We start from the raw sequence: 20978 nt of genomic DNA, 5'->3' as shown, positions 1-20978 counted from the left end.
CAACAAATTCTTGATACTTTTCTTAACATAGTGCGTCTTATTTTTGATAAGATGAAAAAATATGACAGTATAATTACTTTGAGCTGTAACTAATAGAAACAAAACCTTTACAGTGGCTATTTTATATATAGATACTGACCAAGAATGCTAGATTGATTTTAGAGTAAATCAGGTAAATCCTGGGTCAGGAGGACCTGATAGGATGGCTCCGAATTCCAATTTGTAAGTACAATTAAAGTCACCTAGGTTTCAGTGAATTGAGTTGTTCTGGTTCTTACTGTGTGCAAAGGACCACAACTGTAAAACTTTGCCCAGTTATAGGTATCATCCTTCAAAAAAGATTTATCACTTGGGGCATACTTAGCAGAGATATTTGAAATAGTGACATGAGTTGAAACTATGTCATATGAACATCTCAGAAAAGCAATAGAGAATTTTAAGCCAGGAAAAGGTAAGACCTGGAGAAACACAATCACTCTTATTGTATCTTTAATGGACTATGATGTGAGTGACTTGTTCTGAAGGGCCCCGAGGGGCAGAATACAACCTATGAGCAGAAGTTAGAAGAATGCAAATTTTATCTCAAGATAGAGATGAGTTTTTTTTTTTTAACAGAGCTATTCTGACAGGAATTGGACTTTATTGAGAACACAGGATTTGAAGTTTTTCAGTGCTATAGACATTTAACACAAGGAGAGTGACTATTTGACCAAGATATTTTATAGAGGGCACAAACAGACTTTGGGTGAAAGGTGGGTCTAGAAGCCTTTTGAAACCCAATCCTGAGATCCTCTAGTGGATCTGGCTATTTTTCAAAAGTGAGAAATGTGATCTGGATGACAGCATTGCTGGAGTACTACAGGTATGTGAACAGTTATACTCAACCTGGTTGAAGGATCAAGCCATCTACAGCACTTAAGCCTTGCTCCATTTGAACAAGTGACTTGGAAGAATATTGGAAAAGTAAACATTTTATATTTGTATAAGGCACAAAACTGTGAAAGATACACAGAATGAACTAATGTTTGAAAACTCATAAACTGAAATTAAATAAGGATAAATATGAAGTCAGGGCCTTAGCTCGAATACAATCTATTGCAGGAGTGTATAGTGAAACAATTGCACATCAAAAGCACATGGGGAGTCAAGAGTTGAGAGGGACATTGGCTCTCTAGTTCAATTAATTTCAAACCTGGATCTATGAAAGCATTTTCATGGTCTATAGCAAAATTAGCTCAGTGTAGTTAGCTTTTTTTCATACAGTCAAATTTATTTAACTTTTCATTCTGAGGTTTTATATTTACTACATGATATTTATCAGAAATGTTTGATTTACAAAATAACAAAGTAGATAATAGTTGTTTACATTATTTTTTGGCAAAAAATAAATTTTATTTATCAATAAATAAAATTTTTTTTTTAATTGCATTTTAGGTTTTGGGGTATATGTGAAAAACATGCAAGATTGTTGCATAGGTGCATACGTGGCAGTGTGATTTGCTGCCTTCCTCCCCTTCTCCTATATGTGGCATTTCTCCCCATGCTATCTCTCCCCAACTCCCTACCCCCCACTGTCCCCCCTACTCCCCCCCAACAGACCCCAGTGTGTAGTGCTCCCCTCCCTGTGTCCATGTGTTCCCTTTGTTCAATACCCATCTATGAGTGAGAACATGCGATGTTTGATTTTGTGTTCTTGTGTCAGTTTGCTGAGAATGATGGTTTCCAGGTTTGTCCATGTCCCTACAAAGGATGCGAACTCATCATTTTTGATGGCTGCATAATATTCCATGGTGTATATGTGCCACATTTTTCCTGTCCAGTCTATTTTACTAACAAAACACTAAAAATGTGAGCTCCTTCTCTTTCCTGTGTCTCCTTTTTCTTTTAAAAATATTTGTGGCCTGAAAAATCCAGAAAGTTGAAAGTACTAATTTAGGTGACTTAACTGTGTAAGTCAGTAGCATGGTATGGGGACTGACTTACAGCTTTGAAATAATTGATCTATTGGTAGTGTAAGTGTGATAATTGGATTTTCATGCTCATGTGTGATACATGCCTCCCTCAAACCTTGTTATGATACCAGCACATTATTTGTATGCCATGAAAAATAAAATGATTATGATACTTAGCTTGTGAAATAGTAGGAAATTTTCAATATACTTGGCACAGGGATGTTCACATCGAGAATATCATGCTGAGACCTGGGCCCCATAGTTTAAAAGATATGCAGAAAAAAGAATAAGTTGTTTTAAGCCATAGTGAGCTATTGCCTTACTGTTTTACACAGTTATTCAAAGTATATGTTTAAATAAAAGCAAAATAGTGTATACCTTAACAAAAATATTGGAGAGATTATTTCATTATTGAGAGGTAGAGGAATCAGATGGTCTTAAATTTTTTTTCCATAAATAAGTTTCATTAATTAGCAAAAAGCATGATGAAAACCTAGGGTATTTTCCCTGTGGTGAACACACACTCAGTTAGGCAGACCCTCCTAAGTACTTAGATTTTCCAAAATCAAAAGAGAGAAATGTGGTCTAAAATACGTGCTTCTAAAATAAGTCAAGTTTTCCAATCACTGGTTTGAGCCAGTATCTAGTATGGCTTTGTTATATCTATCTGTTGCTCTCACCACATAGTATCCAATGACCTGACAGGGCTAAAAGAGCTTCTAGAGGAACCTAATTTATTTTCAGTGATGTGGTTGGGCATAAAGAGATAATACTTTTATAAGTTGTTACTGAAAATTTATAATTACTAAAACAGATGTATATTGGGTATGTTGATAAGTAGGGGAAAAAGTCAAGATTGCCCTAGAGAAGGATGTGAAATATAGAAAGAACAAAGTATTTGGGGTAGAACATTCACTGGAAGTCACTTGTATTCATATTTTAAAATAGAAAGCTATAAAATCCATGAGGATATGAATTTTGTTCCACTGATATAGGAATAATGCTTGACACATAGTAGGTACTCAATACATTTTTGCTGAGTGTATGATTATATCTCAGTGACCTTTTTCGGATTATATTCATTGTCAAGTAAATGCTGGAAGCCATTACTATTCCCCCTCCTTCTTTGTGTTCTGGGAGTATAGAAACTTGCAATTTCTAATCAAAGTGATAAAAAGTCCCAGTATGACACTTTGTCTGTTGAAGTACAAGTCATGTGAAGTGACTGGCATTATCTCTCTCTGCATAGACAGGACATTTTGCAAAAACGGCAACTTGTTCTGATTAAGTTATGATGTATTTAGTGCACACTTCAGTAAGGGCATTAGAGTATTTCTTTGCAATGGAAAACCATGTGCTTATTTGTATGGGTTTTTTATTTGTTTTTCTGATAGAGAAGCTGCCATATCTGTGAACTGAAAGCACTTAATTTTCTAAGTATCAAGCTTTGGGAAGCAAATATACTTTCTTTCATATACCATTGATGATGATGATGATGGATGTTTTGTTTGTAACTAAACAATATAGGACCTAGATAGTCAATGTAAAATGACCATATTCTTAAAGAATCATGTAAGAGCCATATCAGGTCTTTTATAATTTATACCTAATTTATTTATTTTCACTTCAGGGAATGGTACAAAATGCTCTTAAGATTTTGGAAACCAACAGTCATGTCATAAAGTAAAAAGACTTAAAGGAAGTGATTTTATTTTTCAAAAGCTTATAATAATTGAATGGTGTATCCTCAAGACTAGGGTTGATTTCAGATGTAAGTTTAGGACCAGTTTCTTTCCAGTGATGGTGTGGAATCTATATGGGGAGATGGTGCTTGAGTGCAGCTATTAGCACAGTTGCTAAGTCTGGAAATTAATGTGTGTGCGTTCTTCATATCACTGCTCTGTATTCTGTCCCAATTACACAGTCAGCCACTTTCTTCCACTCACTCCAAGACTCTCTTCATTCAACAAATACTTATGGACCACCTACTGGGAGCATACAGTTTTCCACAGTTTCTGTACTACTTCATATTTCCATTGATAGTGTGCAAGCATTCCCCTTTCCCCACATCACTGCTAGCGTTATTTTTTGTCCTTTTAATAATAGCTATTCTAACTGAACTGAGACAGTATCTCATTGTGGTTTGATTTGAATTTCCTTGATGATTAGTTATGTTGAACATTCTTAAGTCTACTTTTGAGAAATGTTTATTCAGGTCTTGGCCCATTTTTTCCCCAAAATGTATAAATAAACTGTTGTTGAAACACAGCCATGTGAGTTCCTTTATGTATTGCCTAGGGTTGCTTTCATACAACAAGAAAAGAGAGCATTCACCTAACCTAAAATAGTTACTCTCTGGCTTTTTTTTTTTAACTTTTAAGTTCAGGGATACATGTGCAGGTTTGTTATATAGGTAAAGTCATGTCATGAGGCCTAAAGTGTTTGCTCCAGGACCACAGTCCCTTCAGTATTTTTACACATGAACTAAAAGCTATTTAAAGATACACATGAAGTCTCTTTCTGGAGTTTATTTTGTCACCAGATATTAAGCCTAGTAGCCATTAGTTATTTTCCCTAATCCTCTCCCTCCTATCAGCTCTACCCTCCAGCAGTCCCCCGTGTCTGTTGTTACCCTCTATGTGTCCATCGGTGTTGATCATTTAGCTCCCACTTATAAGTAAGAACATGCAGTATTTGGTTTTCTGTTCCATGTTAGTTTGGTAAGAATAATGGCATCCAGCTCCATCCATGTTACTGCAAAGGACATGATCTCATTCCTTATATGACTGCAGAGTATTCCATGGTGTATGTGTACCACATTTTCTTTATCCAGTCTACCATTGTTGGACATATGGATTGATTCTATGTCTTTGCTATGGTGAATAGTGCTGCAGTGAACATAGACATATGTGTGTCTTTATGATAGAATGACTTATATTCCTTTGGATATATACCCAGCACTAGGATTGCTTGGCCAAATGGCATTTCTGTATTTAGGTCTTTGAGGATTTTCCATGCTGTTTTCCACATGGTTTAAATAATTTACACTCTCACCAACAGTGTATAAGTTGTTCCTTTTTCTCTAACCTTGCTAGCATTTTTTATTTTTTTACTTTTTAGTACTAGCCATTCTGACTGATGTGAGATAGCGTCTGATTGTGATTTTGATTTGTATTTCTCTAATGATTGGTGATGTTGAGGTTTTTGCATTTTTTTTTTTTTTTTTTGCCACATGTATGTCTTCTTTAGAAAAGGGTCTGTTCATGTGCCTTGCCCACTTTTTAATGGGGTAGCTTTTTTTTCTTGCAAACTTACGTAAGTTTCTTATAGATACTAGATAATAGACCTTTGGCTGGGTGCAGAGGCTCACAACTATAATCCTAGCACTTTGGGAGGCCAAGGAGGGCAGATTGCTTGAGGTCAGGAATTTGAAACCAGCCTGTTCAACATGGTGAAACTTCATATTTACTAAAAGTACAAAAAAAAAAAAAAAGAAGAAGAAGCAGCCAGGTGTGGTGGCACACACCTGTAGTCCCAGCTTCTTTGGAGGCTGAGGTGGGAGGATCACTTGGACCTGAGAGGTGGAGATTACAGTGAGCCAAGATGGCACCACTGCAGTCCAGCCTGGGCGACACAGTGAGACTCTGTCTCAAAAAAAGAATAACAACAACAACAAAAAGATAATAGACCTTTGTCAGTTGCATAGTTTGCAAAATTTTTCTCCTGTTCTGTAAGTTGTCTGTTATATTCTGTTGAATGTTTCTTTCATTGTACAGAAGCTCTTTAGTTTAATTAGATCTCAATTGTCTTTTTTTTCCTTTGTTGTAATTGCTTTTAGGGTCTTTGTCATGAAATCTTTGCCCATTCCTATGTCCAAAATGGTATCGCCTAGGTTGTCTCCCAGGGTTTTTATAGGTTGGGGTTTTACATTTAAGTGTTTAATCTATTTTGAGTTAATTTTTGTATAGGGTGTAAGGAAGGGGTCCAATTTCAACCTTCTGCATATGGCTAGCTAGTTATCTCAGCACCATTTATTGAATAGGGAGTCCTTTTCCCATTGCTTGTTTTTGTCTGCTTTTTTGAAGATCAGATTGTTGTAGGTGTGCAGCCCTGTTTCTGGATGCTATATTCTGTTCCATTGGTCTATATGTCTTTTTTTAAATTTTGGTGTGCTGTTTTATTTACTGTTTTGATATGCTGTATGTTTTGTATAGTATAGTTTGAAACTGGTAGCATTGATGCCTCCAGCTTTACTCTTTTTACATAGGATTGTCTTGGCTATTGAGGCTTGTTTTTGTTTCCATATGAATTAAAAAAATTTTTTTTATAGTTGTGTGAAGAGTGTCATTGATAGTTTAATAGGACTAGCACTGAATCTATAAATTGCTTTGGGCAGTATGGCCATTTTAAGGATTTTGATTCTCTCTATTCCTGAGCATGGGATGTTTTTTCATTTGTTTGTGTCATCACTGATTTCTTTGAGCAGTGTTTTCTAATTCTCGTGGTAGAGACCTTTTACCTCCCTGATTACCTGTATTCCCAGGTATTTTATTCTTTATATGGCAATTGTAGATGGGATTACATTTCTGATTTGGCTCTTGGCTTGACTGTTGTTGATATATAGGAATGATAATGGTTTTTGTACATTGATTTTGCATCCTGAGACTTTGCTGAAGTTATCAGCTTAAGTTTTTGAGCTGAGACTGTGGGATTTTCTAGATATAGAATCATGTCGTCTGCAAACAGGAATAATTTGACTTTCTCTCTTCCTGTTTGCATGCTCTTTATTTATTTCTCTTCCCTGATTGCTGTGGCCATGACTTCCATTACTGTGTTGGATACAGAATGGTGAGACAGAGCATCCTTATCTTGTGCTGGTTTTCAAAGAAGTGCTTCTAGCTTTTGCCCATTCAGTTTAATGTTGACTGTGAGTTTGTCATAGATGACTCTTATTATTTTGAAGTATGTTTTTTTCAATACCTAGTTTACTGAGAGGGTTTAACATAAAACTGGTATTGAATTTTATTGAAAACCTTTTCTGCATCTATTGAGATAATCATGTGGTTTTTGTCTTTAGTTTGCTTATGTGATGAATCACATTTATTAATTTGTGTATGTTGAATCAACCTTGCATCCCAGGGATGAAGCCTACTTGACTGTGGTGCATTTGCTTTCTGTTGTGCTGCTGGATTCAGTTTGCAGGAATTTTGTTGAGGATTTCTGCATCAAAATTCATCAAGTACATTGGCCTGAAGTTGTTTTCTTTCTTTCTTTCTTTTTTTCTTTTCTTTTTTTTTTTTTTTTTAATTGTTGTGTCTCTGCCAGGTTTTGGTATCAGGATGATAGTAGCCTCATAGAATGAGTTAGAAGGAGTCTATTCTCCTCAATATTTTGGATTAGTTTCAATAGGAATGATACTAGCTCTTCTTTGGACATCTGGTAGAATGAGGTTGTGAATTCATCTGGTCCCGCACTTTCTTTGGTTGGTAAGCTATTTATTACCGATTCAATTTCAGAGCTCGTGATTAGTCTGTTCAGGGATTCAATTCCTTCTTGGCTCTGTCTTGGCAGGGTGTCTGTGCCCAAGAATTTATCTATATCTTCCAGATTTTCTAGTTTATGTGCATAGAAGTGGTTGTAGTATTTTTGGATAATTATTTGTATTTCTGTGGGGTCAGCGGTAATACCCCCTGTGTCATGTTGAATTGTGTTTATTTGGATGTTCTTTTCTTCTTTAACAGTCTAGCTAGAAGTCTATCTAGTTTATTACTTTTTTTCAAAAAACTGACTCCTGGATTGATCTTTTGAATGTTTTTTGGTGTCTCGGTCTCCTTCAGTTCAGCTCTGATTTGGGCTGTTTCTTGTCTTCTGCTAGCTTTGTGGTTGGTTTTGTGCTGCTTTCAGTTGTGATGTTAGGTTCTTAACATGAGATCTTTCTAACTTTTTGATGCAAGCATTTAGTGCTATACATTTCCCTCTTAATACTGCCTTAGCTGTGTCCCAGAGATGCTGGTATGTGGTATCTTTGTTCTCATTATTTCAAATAGCTTCTTGATTTCTGGCTTAATTTCATTATTTACCCAAAAGCCATTCGGGAGCAGGTTACTCATGTAATTAATTTCCTCAGGTAATTATAAAGTTTTGATTGATTTTCTTAGGCTTGACTTCTATTTGATTGTGCTGTGGTTTGAGAGAGTGGTTGTTATGATTTCATTTCTTTTGAATTTGCTGAAGAGTGTTTTATATCTGATTATATGGTTGATTTCAGAGTATGTGCTGTGTGGTGATGAAAGAATGTATTCTCTGTTGCTTTTGGGTGGAGAGTTCTGTAGCTTTCTCAGGTCCATTTGATCCAGTGCTGAGTTCAGGTCCTGAAAATCTTTGTTAATTTTCTGCCTCAGTGATCTAATACTGTCAGTGGAGTGTTAAAGTCTCCCACTATTGTTGTGTGGGAGTCTAAGACTCTTTGAAGGTCTCAAGAACTTGCTTTATGAACCTGAATGCTCCTGTGTTCAGTGCATATATATTTAGGATAGTGAGATCTTCTTGTTGAATTTAACCTTTTACTGTTATATAATTTTCTTGTCTTTTTTGATCTTTGGTTTAAAGTCTGTTTTATATCAGATTAGGATTGCAACCCCCTTTTTTTCTGTTTTGCATTTGTTTGGTAAATTTTTCTCCATTCCTTTATTTTGAGCCTATGGGTGTCATTGCATGTGAGATGGGTCTTGGTTCTTTATTCACCTTGCCCCTCTGTGTTTAATTGGGGCATTTATCCCATTTACATTTACGGTTAGTATTGGTATGTGTGGATTCAATCCTGTGATCATGATGTTAGGTGGTTATCATGTAGACTTGTTTGTGTGGTTGCTTTATAGCGTCACCGGTCTGTATACTTAAGTGTGTTTTTGTAGTGGCTGGTAACAGTCTTTCCATATTTAGTGCTTCCTTCAGTAGCTCTTGTAAGGCAGGTCTGGTGGTAACAAATTCTTTCAGTATTTGCTTGTGAGAAAAGGATCTTATTTCTACTTCAATCATGAAGCTTAGTTTGGCTGGATACGAAACTAGTTTGAGATTTATTTTCTAGAAGAATGTTGAATATTGACCCCCAATCTCTTCTGGCTTGTAGGGTTTCTGCTGAAAGGTCCACTGTTAGTCTGATGGGCTTCCCTTTGTAGGTTACCTGGCCTTTCTCTCTAGCAGACTTTAACTTTTTTTTTTTTTTTCATTTTGACCTTGAAGAATCTGATGATTATATGTCTTGTGGTGATCTTCTTGTGAAGTATCTTACTGGGATTCTTTGCATTTCCTCAATTTGAATGTTGACCTCTCTAGCTAGGTTGAAGAAGTTCTCATGGATGATATCCTGAAATATGTTTTCCAAGTTGCTTATACTCTTTCCCTCTCTTTCAGGAATACTAATGAGTCATAGATTTTGTTTGTTTATACAATCTCATATCTCTCCTAGGTTTTATTCATTCCTTTCATTCTTTTTTCTCTATTCTTTTCTGACATTTCAGAAAGCCAGTCTTCAGCCTCTGAGGTTCTTGCCTCAACTTGGTCTATTCTGCAATTAGTACTTGTGATGGCATGATGAAATTACTGCAGTGTGTTTGTCAACTCTGTTGGATTGCTTACATTCTTTTCTATACTGGCTATTTTGTCTGTCAGCTTCTGTAATGTTTTATTCTGATTCTTAGCTTCCTTAGATTAGGCTTCAATGTACTCCTGCATCTTAATGATCTTTGTTCCTATTCATATTCTGAATTCTATTTCTGTCATTTTCACCATCTCAGCCCAGTTCAAAACCCCTGCTGGAGAGGTGATGCAGTCATTTTTAGGACAAAAGGCACTTTGGCTTTTTGAGTTGTTGGAGTTCCTGTGTTGGTTGTTTCTCATCTTCATGGACTAATGTTTCTTCAGTCTTGAAATTGTTGACCTTTGGATTTTTTTTTCTTTTATCCTGTTTGATGAACCTGAGTGTTTGATTGTGGTAGAAAGTGAATTCTACCAACTGGCTTTGTTTCTGGATGATTTTAGGCGGCCAACACTTAGCTCTCAGCTCCTGTACTGGGTGATCTAACTCTGGGGGAGTGGTATGGTGCCCTGACAGTGTTCTTTGGCTCCTTGAGGTTAGAAATCCACTGCACTAGGGGGGCCAAGGTACTCCCAGAATGCTGATCAGTACACTCTGATGGTTGGTGTCAGCCAAAGCATTTTGTACAGTGGTGGCAGTGGGATCTGTCCTCGTTTGTGTGTGCCAGCAGCAGTGGTAGCCACAGCGTTGCAGGGTGCATGCTCATTGGCTGCAGCAGAGGTGCTAATGGCTATCTGCCTACCTGCCTCCACGTGGGCATTCACTACAGTGGTGGAGGCAGCATGACTCGGGAGCAAGGGGCCCCTGCTGGCGGCTACGCATACAGTCATACTGGTGGTGGTGTTAACATGGGGATTATTGTCTATTTTTTATTGGACTATTTTTTCTTTTTGTTCTTTGTTTTTAGCTGTTTGAGTTCCTTATATGTTCTGGTTATTAATCCCTTGTTGGATGGATAATTTTCAAATATTTTCTACCATTCTGTATGTTGTCTATTTTGTTAATTGTCTTATTTGCTGTGCAGAAGCTTTTTTAACTTGCTATCATCCCATTGGTCTGTTTTGCTTTTTTCACCTTTGCTTTTGAGACCTTACCTAAAAAAGATCTTTGCCCAGACCAGTGTCCTATAGTGTTTCCCAATGTTGTCTTCTAGAAGTTTCATAGTTTCAGATCTTATGTTTATATTTTTAATCCATTTTGATTTGATTTTTGTATATGGTAAAAGATTGATGAGAATCTACTTTCATTCTTCTGCATATGAATATCCAATTTTCTCAGCACCATTTATTAAAGAGACTGTCTTTTGCTGATGTATACTTTTGGCACCCTTGTCAAAAATCAGTTGACTGTAATAATGTGGATTGATTTCTGTATTCTCTATTTTGTTCCATTGTTCTGTGTGTCTGTTTTCATGTCAGTACCATGCTGTTTTAGTTACTATAGCTTTGTAGTACAACTGAAAACCATGTAGTGTGATGTCAAGCTTTGCATTTTTTGCTCAGGATTGCTTTAGCTATTCAGTGTTGTGTGGGTTCATACACACTTTAGGATTTTTTTTTTTTTTTTTGTAGTTAAAGAATATCTGATAAGGATTCTACTGAATCTGTAGATCACTGTAGGTAGTAGACACATTTTGACAATATTCTTCAAATCCATGAGCATAGAATATGTTTCCATTTTTTTGTTTGTCCTCTTCAATTTATTTTGTGTTTTACAGTCTTCTTTGCAAAGACCTTTCCCTTCTTCATTAAATTGATTCCTATGTGTTACATATATTTTCAGCTATTGTAAATGTTACTGCTTTCTTGATTCTTTTTTTCAAATTGATCACTGTAAGTTTGCAGGCACAGTGTTAAGTTTTGTGTTTTGGTTTTCTATCCTGCAGCTTTACTAAATTTTTTTATCTATTCTAAGAATTTTTTGGTAAAAAAAGGCCTTTCTAAATATAAAATCATGCTATATACAAACAAAGATAATTTTATTTCTTTCTTTTGCCTAGTTGCTGTGACTAAAACATCCAGTACTATGTTAAATAAAATTGGCAGAAGTTGTCATCCTAGACTTGTTCCAGATCTTGGTGAAAAAGACTTAAAGTTTCCCCATTCACTGATTCCTCTAGGTTTGTCATATATTGCCTTTATTGTGTTGAGGTGTTTCTTCTATTCAAAATTTGTTGAAGATTTTTATCATAAAAGGATAAGGAATATTATCAAATGCTTTTTTAGCATCTATTGAAAGTATCATAGGGTTTTTGTCCTTGATTCTGTTGATATCATGTATCACATTTTTTCATTTGCATATGTTGAAAGAGTCTTTCATCCCTTCGATGAATCCTACTTGATCATGGTGAATGAATGATCTTTTTAATGTATTGTTGAATTATGTTGCTAATATTTTGTTGAAAATTTTTGCATCTGTTTGTCAGAAAAATTGGTCTGTGGTTTTCTTTTTTTGTTGAGTCAGTCTGATGTTGGTATCAGGGTAATTTTTCAATATTGCCTTTTGTCTTCAGAATCTACATAGTGCAGTAGGTTTTTAAGCAATTCTAGTAGCATTTTCTAAAGTATGTTTTTATATAGTGAACTCAAGCTTGTGGAGCTAAATATTAGTATGAACTCTCACTGATCGTTAATAAGTAAGTAAATAAAATATCCTGGACTTGTAGGGGGTTCACACTTAGATTAACCTTAAATACATAAACATATATTTTTTAAAGCTTTAAAACTTAAGACACTTTTATGTAATTCAGAAGGTAATGTTACTGCTGAAAAATATTTTGCTCTTAACATTATTTTTAAATGTCATTTTAAATGTGAAGCTGAAATGAAATGTCGTTTGTAGCAGGATGTTTAACCAAATGGAGAATGTCTGACTATTTCTCCCCAGAGTTTTGCCTTGAGGGTTAATGTGAAAATTACCCATGACCATAGGTCCTAAGAACCTCTATACCCAGTCACGACAGCTTTTCTAACCAAAAGACCTTATACAAATCTAAGCAATCATTCATCCTCTTCCTTGTACTACAATCAAGATCACAAATTATAGTTCTATAACTGAAAGTCTCTGGACTCCCATTTTATGTATCCTAACTGACAATGCTAGTGAGCCCTATACCCAATTTAGATTCAGAGAGATTTTCTGAATTCTGTCCAAGAGGAGAGTATTCTAACTTCATATCTACACTGAACCAAAAGTTTAGGACTGGCAGTTCACTCCAGGTTTCTTGGAATATATAAGCTGGTTGGGGCAATGATCTGGGAAAGTTAGTGTTAAAAAGTAATTAGACTTAAGCATAAATGTCACAATGACTATATGTAGACCAATAGTCATTATTTTTCAATCCTATAATTTCTATTTTTTTCTGGCTAAGGCTGCATTTGTTAGCAATATTCTATAAAATAAGATTTGTGATTTTGGATTACCCAAGAAGAATGGGACTAGGATAATTTAAAACAATCTAAGTAGTCATACCATTATTACAAGTGGTTAGCACAACAGTGTGCGGAAACTGGATCTAGGGAGCTGAAACAGAACCACATTGAGATCTAGAAGCTGTAATTGCTCCATAGAAAGAATGAACTGATTTGGGGAACTTGAGAGTCAAATGTTGTTTCTGGTAAGTACCAAGATACCAATGTGACATTGCACACTTTATTCTTTTAAAAATAAGTTTAATCTCTGTTAGGCTTGCTCAGAAATAAAATAACTGTATTTATAGCACAATAAAATTCTACTTATTGCCTAATGGAGAACAACATGAGTTAGATACCTCACAAAATAAACTACATTTTTTTTTCAATTTCTCAATTTCTGCTCTTTGAAAGCTGCATTTAAGTTATGAATCTGCTTTTAAACATATAATGCCTTCTGGGCATGGTATGGTCGTGTGCTTGGAAAGAAAGTTTATAGAGGAAGAGATGAACGCTTCGTATGCATCTGAGATCTGGCAGGTGTTTTACTAGAGTTGCCATATTTAATTCTTGCAGTGGTCTTGTGACATACACATTATTGGACTCATTTTATTACAAAGAAGAAGAAGTTCAGAGAGTTTAGGTGACTTATCCAAGGTTAAAGAACCAAAAAATAAATTCTCTAGGATTTGAAAACTAATAGTTTTCATGGTTTTAGAATTATTTCATCAGTCAGAGTTTTATTTACTCATAATCGTTAATTCTCCAAAGAACTTATACTTTTCTACTACCTCTTGCTATAAAAGACGTGATAAAGAAAATATCCCAGGAATTCTTCTTTTCAACATTTAAGTCTGCAATGCTTTTTGACTCTTAGATATTTATGGCTTGCTATTTCACAATTTGAGGAGTTGGGTCCTTTAGAAAAGATGGCAATATTAACTTGACATTTATGTCTCACTTTATTATCAAAACAGGCTTTGCAATTTCTGTATCATACTTGGTGAGATTTGATACCAAGAGAGGTTTTGTGGGTTCTGTAAGATTATATAGCAAACACAGGGAGGAAGTTAAAGTACAATTCTTGCCAAATCATTCAAAATCCTTGTTTACTTAACAGGAACTTCCTGAGATAAAAAATTGATGGATCAATGTGTTAATCATGCATTTTTGGTATAATATTTCTTTTCTTTTCTTTTTTAGCTTGAGTCTTGCTCTTGCTCTGTCACCAGGCTGGAGTGCAGTGGTACAATCTTGGCTCATTGCAACCTCCTTCTCCTGGGTTCAACCTCCTTCTATACCTGAGGCTGAGGCTGATTCTCTTGCCTCAGCCTCCCAAATAGCTGGGACTACAGGTGTGCGCCACCAAGCCCAGCTAATGTTTGTATTTTTAGTAGAGACGAGGTTTCCCATGTTGGCTAGGATGGTCTTAATCTCTTGATCTCATGATCCACCTGCCTCAGCCTTCCAAAGTGCTGGGATTACAGGTATGAGCCACCATGCCCAGTCTATATTTTCAAAGATCTGGTAGTCAAAGCTTTTTATTAAAAAATTAAGAGGTCTATTTATATGGGTGGTATCACTTATGCTGTCTCACATATAGATGCTGTTGAATATTTTTGGTGGTGATGTTGAAGATATTTGAATTAGGTTGGTGGAAGGTGGAGGCCAGAGAGTTACCTAGTATGTGGACTGGTGTGTAAGTCTGAAAGGAACTGTGGTAAACAGTTGCTTTACTTATGGTGAAGTTTCTTAGGAAAGACTTAAAGCAAGCACTGGAACTTGTTTCTGAAGACATTTTGAGGTCACTCATTCCCAGCCCCCCAAAAAAAACTAGAAGAAGAAGAGAAAAACACCTGTAACCAGTTTTCAGAGTCTTATTGTAGCATAGTATGGTATTACTGTGTTTTTCAGAAAGTGTTGTGTAATAAGAAATCTTTCATGGGTAATCCCAATTATAGGAGTTCTGGGATAGAAAATCAGACTGTAGCATGGGGGCAGCCTGGGAGAAATGGGCCAGAAACCTAAGGGAATATTACAGCCCATGGCTGCAAAACTGCCTGTCAGCATTCCAGGAATAATTCATGGGTGTGCTCTTAAGCAAATACTTAAGTTTATGGCCTGTCAGGAAAGTGCCTATTAAGCACACTATGTAGATATTAATACAGAGTTCACAGCTATCTTCCCGTTGAAGTCTTTGTCTCTCTGAGCTGAATATACTGTCAACTGCCAATAAATAATAATTATTTCATTTCTGCCAGATGCTGCCTAGAAGTCATGGAATTCAAAGGCAAATATTTGAAAGCCTGAACAAAAGTATAATTGCAGTCATTTGTTGCAGTTCTTTGTAGCTTTTGTATATGCAAGGGTTTGTTTCTGGGCTCTTTAATCTATTCCATTGGTCTATGTGTCTTTTTTTATGTCAGTACCATATTGTTTTGATTGCTATACCTTTGTGATATAATTTCAAAATCAGGAAGTGTGATGTCTCTAGATTTGTTCTTGCTGAAAATTGCTTTAGTTATTTGGTGTATTTTGTGGTTCCATATGATTTACAATTTTTAAATGCCATTGGGATTCTGATAAAGATTACAGTGAGTCTATAGATCACTTAGGGCAGTACAAACATTTCAGCAATATTAATTATTCCAATCATTGAACACAGATACCTTTCCATTTCTTTGTATCTTTTTCAATTTCCTTCATCATATTTTTCTAGTTTTTTGGTATCCAGACCTTTCATCTTTTCAGTTAGATTTATTCCAAAGTATTTTATTCTTTATGTAGCTACTGTAAATAGAATTATTTTCTGGATTTGTAGTTCATCAGTAATGTATAGATACCCAACTGATTTTTTTTTTGTATGTTGATTTTGAATCCTGCAACTTTATTTAATTTGCTTATTAGTTTGAACAGTTTTCGATGGAGTCTTTAGGGTTTTCTATGTATAAGACCATGTTGTCTACAAACAAGAACAATTTGACTTCCTCATTTCCAATTTGGATGCCTACTATTTCTTTCTTTTGTCTAATTTCTCTGACTTAGACTTCCAGTACAATGTTGGATAGAACTAATGAGAACGGGCATCCTTGTCTTTTCCTGATCTTAGAGAAAAAGCTTTCAAATTTTCATCATTGAGTATGATGTTAGCTAGAGATTTGTCATAAATGGACTTTTTTTGTGTTGAGGTACATTCCTTCTATACCTAGTTTGTGGAGAGTTTTAATCACAAAAGAATGTCAAATATTATCAAATGCTTTTTTTTCATCTATTGAGATGGTATGTCTTTTGTCCTTCATTCTGTTAATGTGATGTATCACATTTACAGATTTCTATGTGTTCTTGAATCCCTGAGATAAATATCACTTCATGTTGAATGATTCCTTTAATATGCTATTAAATTTGGTTTGCTAGTATTTTTTGAGGATTTTTGCATCTACATTTATCGGGGATATTGGCCTGTAATTTTCTTTTCTAATGATTAATAGTGGTCTAATAGTGTTTAATACTTTCATATGTTTTATGTTGCTTATCAACCTTCTTTTGTTTCAACTTAGATATTAAATAACTCCCATTACTTGTAAGGTAGGTCTAATAGTGATGAAGTTTCTCAGATTTTGTTTTTCTGGAAAACTCTTTATCTTCCATTTATGAAGGACAGCTTTTCCAAGTAAAGTATTATTGATTGACAGATTTTTTTTTCTATCAGTACCTTGAGCATATCATCCACATTCTCCTGTGCCTGCAAGTTTTCTGCAGAAAAATCCACTGATAATCTCATGACGATTCCTTTGTATGTGACAAGTTGTTTTTCTCTGTGTTCAGAGTTTCTTGTCATTTATTTTTTTTAATTTAAAGATTTTAATAGACATATGTATGTATAAAATAAAATGTCATGTTCACCAGGCTGATCTCTAACTCTTGGGCTCAAGTGATCCTCCTGCTTCAGCCTTGCAAAGTGCTGGGGTTACAGGCACGGGTGTCATTTGATTTTAGTCATATGATTATGATGTGTCCCAGTGAAGGCTTTTTTATGTTTAATCTGTTTAGAATCCTTTGGGCTTCATGGATCCTGGTGTTCATTTTACTCCTCAGATTGAAAAGACTTCTGTTATGATTTCTTTAAATAAGCTTTCTGCCCTTTTTTCTGCTTCTTACAGGGCTCCTATAAGGCATCTGTTAGTTTGCTTGATGGCATCCCGTAAGTCCCATAGACTTTCTTCATTCTTTTTCATTTCCTTTTATCTGTGACTGGAGAATTTTAAATGATCTGTCTTTGAATTCACTGGTTCTTTTTTCTGTGTGAGTCTGCTATTGAAGCTTATTATATTTTTTATTTCATTATATTCTCTAGAATTTATCTTGTTCTTTTTTGTTAATATGTTTCCATCTTTTTGTTGAACTCATTTTGTTCATGTATTGTTTACTAGATTTTATTTAGGTATCAATCTGTGTTATCTGGTGGTTCACTGTGCTTTTTTAAAACAATTACTTTGAATTTTTTGTTAGACAATTCTTAGATGTCTATTTCCTTGGGGTCAGTCACTGAAGCTTTATTTTTTTCCTTTGGTGGTATGTTTCTTTGATTCTTTGTGTTTCTTGAAGCCGTATGATGCTGTCTTCACTTTGGAAGAAGGAGTCATCTCCTTCAGTCTTTACTGACTGAAACTAGGAAAGAAAAACCTTGACTGGTTCACCCCATTAGAGATTTTGGGGATCTTTCAGACCTTTTCTGTATTTAGCGACACCCACTCTATTCTTCTCTCTTCAAGGAGGTAAGTCTTTAGATTTTGTATCTTCTCTTGATCGTTCAAAGCCAGGCTTAGTGCTAAGAGCCTTTCATTCATTTTCCTTAAGATAGTGTCCTGAATTGTTTAATATAGTGTGACTTTTCCCAATTCAGCATAGTCAAGCCAGCTGCTGATATTTGCTTGCCATCTTTAGGAACTTCCACATGCTGTCTTGCAAAGGCTCAGATGTTTTGTCTGTGGGTGTGCATAGGGTACCATATGTAGTAGACAGCAGGACTCTAACCATTTTAGTTGAGGGGCATGGAATCCTGGGAGCAGATATCAGTTAGTTGGAGGAGTCCACAAGGATTGTGGGCAGATATCCTGCTGGAGACCACCATGAACCAGCCAGTGGGATTTATGGCCAGTTGTTGAGATATACATACAGGCTGCCATGGCCCCTACCCCTTTTCCCTGTTCCTAGTGTCACCTAAGATCATTCCATTTTGCTAATCCCCTCAGATTCTGTGTGGGAATGAAACAGAAATGGGTCTCCTGAAAAGGAAAGAAGCTGCTCCCACTTTTGTCCATGAGAGAAATTGTAAGATGAGGGATAGCTGAGTTATGAGTCACCATATCTTGCTGCACTTGAAAAATTAGTCAGAAGTCAACAAGGAGGCTGGACATGGTGGCTCTTTTCTATAATTTCAGCACTTTGGGAAGTCAAGGATGACTTGAGGAGGATGACTTGAGGCCAGGAGTTTAAGAGCAGCCTATGCAACATAGTGAAACCCCTGTCTCTACAAAGAAAAAAAAAATTTAAAAATTAGCTGAGTACAGTGGTACACTCCTGTAGTTCCATCTAGTCAAGAGATATAAGGTGGGAGGATCATTTGAGCCTGGCAGTTTTGAAGCTGCAGTGAAATATGATCTTTCTACTGCCCACCAGCCTGGGCAACAGACTAAGACTGTCTCTTTTATCATTATTATTATTTTATTATTTTTTGGAGATGGAATCTTACTCTGTCACCCAGGATGGAGTGCATTGGTGTGATCTCGGCTCACTGCAACCTCCACCTCCCAGGTTCAAGTGATTCTCCTGCCTTAGCCTCCCAAATAGCTGGGACTACAGGCACACACCACCATGTTTGGCTAATTTTTTGTATTTTAATAGAGATGAGGTTTCACCATGTTGCCCAGGCTGGTCTCGAACTCCTGACCTCAGGCAATCTGCTCACCTCGGCCTCCCAAAGTGCTGGGATTGCAGGCGTGAGCCACCGTGCCCAGCGAGCTGTATTTTCTAAAAAATAAATCAACAAGGAATATTTAACAGAAATAACTATAAAGTCTACATTCAAGCTAAATGCATCTTTTATGGGTCTCTCTTGGCACATGGTGACATAGGTAAAGTGAAATTGTTTTTCATGTGCTTTTTAATGCATCTATTTTTGGATTTTGGTTGTTGTTCCACTGTGATGCTGGAACGCTCGAATCTTAGTTGGATTCCTGAGCTCACATAAACGTATTTTTGACCATGGATGGTTGTTAAAATTGGTTTTTCGGCTGGGGCTTCAGGGCTGGGACCTCTTTTCCACAATCTTGTTGATATCACTGAAACAAGATAATTTGATAATAATTGCTAACATGCATGTAGATCTTTATATGTGCCAGACACAATTGCAAATAATTTTTGTATATTAACTCATTTAAAATCCTTAGAATAAACTTATGTGGCAGATATTATTGTTCATACATTTTTAAAGATAAAGAAAGTGAAGTTCAAAAGACTCATGTAACTTGCCTAATTTAAAGAAAGAAACTTGGCAGCTAAGATTCATACTTAGATGATCTGACTTTATAATCCATACTGTTGCCTACCATACTACATGCTGCCATGTGAGGAAAATCAGATAAATTATGAAATAGAAAGAGACTGTGTGCAAAAAAAAAAAAAAAAAAAAAATGCCTTGATACAGATGGTGACATTTGAGTTGATAGTTTTATAGCATAAAGGAACAAACCATGTAAAATTCTAGGAGAAGAGCTTTTCAGCCAGAAGAAACAAATGCAAAAGCATCCAGATGGGATGACTGCAACCTGTTTGAATGAAAAGATGCAGAGTTGACTAGGGAATACAGAGAATAGGGCAAGGACCAGATAATGGAGAGTTAAACTTTAGAAGGAGATTTCATTCTAAGGGTGCTGCAGTAAAACAGGAAGAATTTAATCAGATCCATAATTTCTGTAGACAAGTGGATTAAAAGGGAAAAAGATGGAAGGAGGAAGCTATTGAAGTTATCTGGAAAAGAATCATAGTGGATTAACCAAAGGTGGTGGTTGTGGAAACACTGAAACTTGTCACATTGAGAAAATGTTTTGGAAAGAGTGGTAATAGCAATTAGTGGATTTGGAATGTGATAAAAGAGCATGATGTGTAGACTCTGGGGTTTCAGGTAAGAGCATCAGAGTGAATAGTGTTGCCATTTATTGATCTGAGAAAGATTTGAGGAGATGTCATTAGGTGCAGGGGAGAAAAAGTCCATTTAGTCAATATTAGGTTTTAGATACCCAAGTGGAAGTGTCAGGTGGCAGAGATACTTCTACTTTGAAGTTCAGAGAAGAACTTTAGGCAGACAAACTTGGGAGTCATTGACATATTGGTGATATTTAAAATCATTGCATCCAACATAACACAGAGGGAGGACTGACCCATCAGAAAAGGAAAAAAATAAGGCCTAGTTCAAAATTCAGCTATCAGGGAAGGAGTAATCTACAGAAAACAACTGAGAAAGAATAGCCAAAGAAGGAAGAAGAGAATCACGAGATCGTGGAATGGTGGAACACTCAGGAGTTAGTTTCAAGAAGAATACGTTTAACCTATGGCAATTCCTGCTTGAGACCTGAAATATGGTGAGAACTTGAGACTGCTCTTTGGATTTTGGTCACAAGCAGAAGTAATAGAAAAACTTTAATTCAATGTGACTTTGGCAATTATGGCTCTGTATGCTAATTAAATATCTATATAAGGTAGCTTAAGGGCCCCTTAAAGTAGTGACACTCAAAATGTGGTCCCCACACCAGAAGTATCAGCATCACCTGGAAACTTAGAAGTGCAAATATTGAGGCCCCACCTTAGATCTGCTGAATCAGGAACTTTGGTGATGTGGTCCAGCTGTGTTTTGATCATCATCTAGGTGATTGTAAAGCACACTACTGATTCACCTGCAGCCAGTGGTGTGCTTGAGTGGCCTAGTATAGAGTCTGGGGAGCTCATGAGCACTTTTATTCA

The 20978-nt window shown here is 36.0% G+C and overlaps 1 protein-coding gene and 1 non-coding gene across 6 annotated transcripts in view; both read left to right on the top strand.

The window, feature by feature from the left end:
- Window positions 1–20978, top strand: part of CTNNA3 (catenin alpha 3) — a 1835081-nt gene that overhangs the window by 1126978 nt on the left and 687125 nt on the right. The window lies entirely within an intron of this gene.
- LOC135274099 (small nucleolar RNA U13) lies at window positions 2000–2101 on the top strand. Its single transcript, XR_010341910.1, has one exon. It is a non-coding gene; the product is annotated as a small nucleolar RNA U13 (small nucleolar RNA).

This window comes from Aotus nancymaae, unplaced genomic scaffold (assembly GCF_030222135.1).
Source record: "Aotus nancymaae isolate 86718 unplaced genomic scaffold, 86718_ANA_hifiasm-v0.15.2.pri h1tg000010l, whole genome shotgun sequence".
Taxonomy (NCBI): domain Eukaryota; kingdom Metazoa; phylum Chordata; class Mammalia; order Primates; family Aotidae; genus Aotus; species Aotus nancymaae.
This window is presented reverse-complemented; position numbering and strand designations above follow the sequence as displayed.